This window comes from Mus pahari, chromosome 12 (genome assembly GCF_900095145.1).
Source record: "Mus pahari chromosome 12, PAHARI_EIJ_v1.1, whole genome shotgun sequence".
Lineage (NCBI taxonomy): Eukaryota > Metazoa > Chordata > Mammalia > Rodentia > Muridae > Mus > Mus pahari.
This window is the reverse complement of record NC_034601.1, coordinates 33,387,176-33,389,927: the sequence shown is the minus strand read 5'-3', so window position 1 is coordinate 33,389,927 and position 2,752 is coordinate 33,387,176. Positions and strand designations below refer to the sequence as shown.

The 2,752-nt window shown below is 46.8% G+C and overlaps 1 protein-coding gene across 1 annotated transcript in view; it reads left to right on the top strand.

The window, feature by feature from the left end:
- The window catches only part of Pla1a (phospholipase A1 member A), a 38,548-nt gene that overhangs the window by 28,593 nt on the left and 7,203 nt on the right, over positions 1–2,752 (top strand). The window lies entirely within an intron of this gene.

Sequence of the window (2,752 nt, the reverse complement as noted above, 5' to 3'; positions counted from 1 at the left end):
GAGAGAGAGAGAGAGAGAGAGAGAGAGAGAGAGAGAGAGAGTTTGTGCCCCAAGCAGCTTCTCTCAGGGGTACCTGTGACTCATGTCATTCTTCACACTCTTTCTCCTCCTGGTACACACACCACACACCTCCCATCCTAGGTCAGAATCCTTGAGGAATTCATGACCTCTACCACCTTCTCCTTTGCAGTCACAATCCAGCTGTTCATGGAGACTGCTCCCAACATCCCTTTGAAGCTAAGATGCCAATGATTACAAAAGATGCAAAACACAAATAAAAATTAGTCTTGAGATCCATGAAATACATTAGCCGCTAAGCCAGTACCCTTCCCATGGTCTTTACAGTTCCAGGAGAGCAACTGTATTTCCTGGTTGGTGTTCATGGTCTTGGGCCCTCCTGTCTGCTCTAAGGTGCATGCAGGGCAAAACTATGCTAACTATGGATGATAAATTATACAGTCACATTAATTTGAGCTGATTTTCCCATTTGCTTTTGTGGTTTTAGCAGCGTTATCTTGTGGCTATTGCCTTCCATTAACTGGAAAGTCCCCAGTGTAATGTCATTTGGCGCTCAGAGTTCGGACAGACCTGGCTTTGAATCTCAGCTTTTCTAACTTCAAGTTGAGAAGCAACTGGAAGATTAGGAGCAGGTTACTTTACCTTTCTGAAACCCAATATCCTCCTGTGAAACACGGGAACAGTGATGGCGCTCATATACAAGATTCAATTCTGAGGATAAAATAGGATAGAGGAAGTCAGAGGCGTTGTAACTCAAAACCCAGTATCTAATTATTCCCTTCCTGTAAGAAGAAGGCTTCACAGCCGGGCAGTGGTGGTACATGCCTTTAATCCCTGCACTTGGGAGGCAGAGGCAGGTGGATTTCTGAGTTCAAGGCCAGCCTGGTCTACAGAGTGAGTTCCAGGACAGCCAGGGTTACACAGAGAAACCCTGTCTTGAAAAACCAAAGAAGAAGAAGAAGGAGGAGGAGGAGGAGGAGGAGAAGAAGAAGGGCTTCAGCTCTAGATGCAAGTGTGTAGAGCTTTGTGGATGTGGCCAAGTCTGAGGAACAAAGTAGTCTCAGCCAATGGTGGAATTTTCATGAAGCGAGGTTCTGAGAGACACTAGCCGAGGCACATGAACCGGTGAGGAAATCAGGCTCCGACATCAGGTCTTCTGACTCATTTCCATGCCACCTCATGCCACCGCGCTCCATTCCTTATTCCTTCTTCTTGTCACTCTCTTGACAGCAGTGGCCCTCCGGGGTGGGCAGGAAGGTTGTGGTGTGTAGTGGTGAAAGCAATGCTTCTGCGACCAGATGACCTGGCTCCTCCTTCCAGTCAGGGCAAGCTGGCAGCAACCTGAGCAGGCTCTGTCTGTGCAGCTAAGACCACACTGGGGTGTGGGAGCCTGGGGAATGTTGGGGGTTATAAGCTTTTTGAGGTCCCTGCTAAGGCAGAGTCGAAGGGCATCCCATTTCCGATTTCAAGATTGTTTCAAAACCTCTCCCTTATGCCCCCGGAAACACTTCTTGTCCGTTCAAACACCACAGAGGGACACAGGAAACCAGTCAGCATGAACATCTGTTTGCTGTCATATTATGCGTCTTTCCTCATAAGGATAGATGCTGGGTACCATCCTTTCCTTAGGCCAACCAAGCCTGTCCTGTCTAACTAGCCAAGGCCGGCTTTCAAACTCACCTAAGTTTCCCTTACATCACAAATATCCATCCTAGTTCAGGAACCTTGCCTAGCCCCAAACAGTTCACACCCTGTAACTGGCCTTTTGCTACTTTGTAGGTTCTTCTTTTTCCCACCCTTTCAACCCTCTAACTCTAGATAGAAAAGGAAAAAAAAGAAAAAGGTGAGAGAGGAAAGGGGACAATGTGATTATTAGACTACTTCCTGCTGATTAGAGGAGGCACAGAGTTCCTTAGAGCAAGTTTGATCTTCCCCACCAGGATATCTAATTTCTTCTTGTTTCTTCTTTGCACATGACTACTTAACAAACCATGACCAACAGCAACCAGCAACCCACCCTGACTCTCAGGGTCCTAGCATTTATATACCCTGTGAAAAATTCCCAGAATTCCAAACCTCACAAAATCGCAGAGATTATCTGCAGCCGGCAAAATCACACCCCTGCTAGAGCACGAGGAAAATCACAGTCCGCTGCTGTGGACAGTCTGAAGCAGCCCCATATCCCACACCTGGGATTAAAATGAAAACATATTTCTGTAATATTTCTGAGTTTGTTTTTTTTTTTAAAGAAAACAAAATCCCAGAATTCTCACTATAACAACCTGTAGTAGTAACAGACAGGAAATGTGTGACAGCGGATTGTTTTTCTCTCTGGAGGGGACAGGATTGCAGGTTCTTTTGTCTCACGAGTTCTTGAGTGTGTTGGTGCTTGCCAACGAGTTTGTTACTAAGCCTGGTGGACTTGGATGGCTCACACCACTCCTCTAACCTAGGCTTTAGTATCTGCAGCCATTGGTTATTTCCCCAACAGTCAGATGAGAAACACAGGGACCGAGAGTAAAGGATTACAGAGACCAAAGTGATTGCAAAATGCTACAAAGTATCCCTGACTGGGAGGCGGGGAAGGGGAGAGGGAGAGAGAGCCAGAGCCAGAGAGAGAGAGAGAGAGAGAGAGAGAGAGAGAGAGACAGACAGAGAGAGAGACAGAGAGAGAGAGACAGAGAGAGACACACACAGAGAGAGAGACAGAGAGAGACAGAGAGACAGACACACA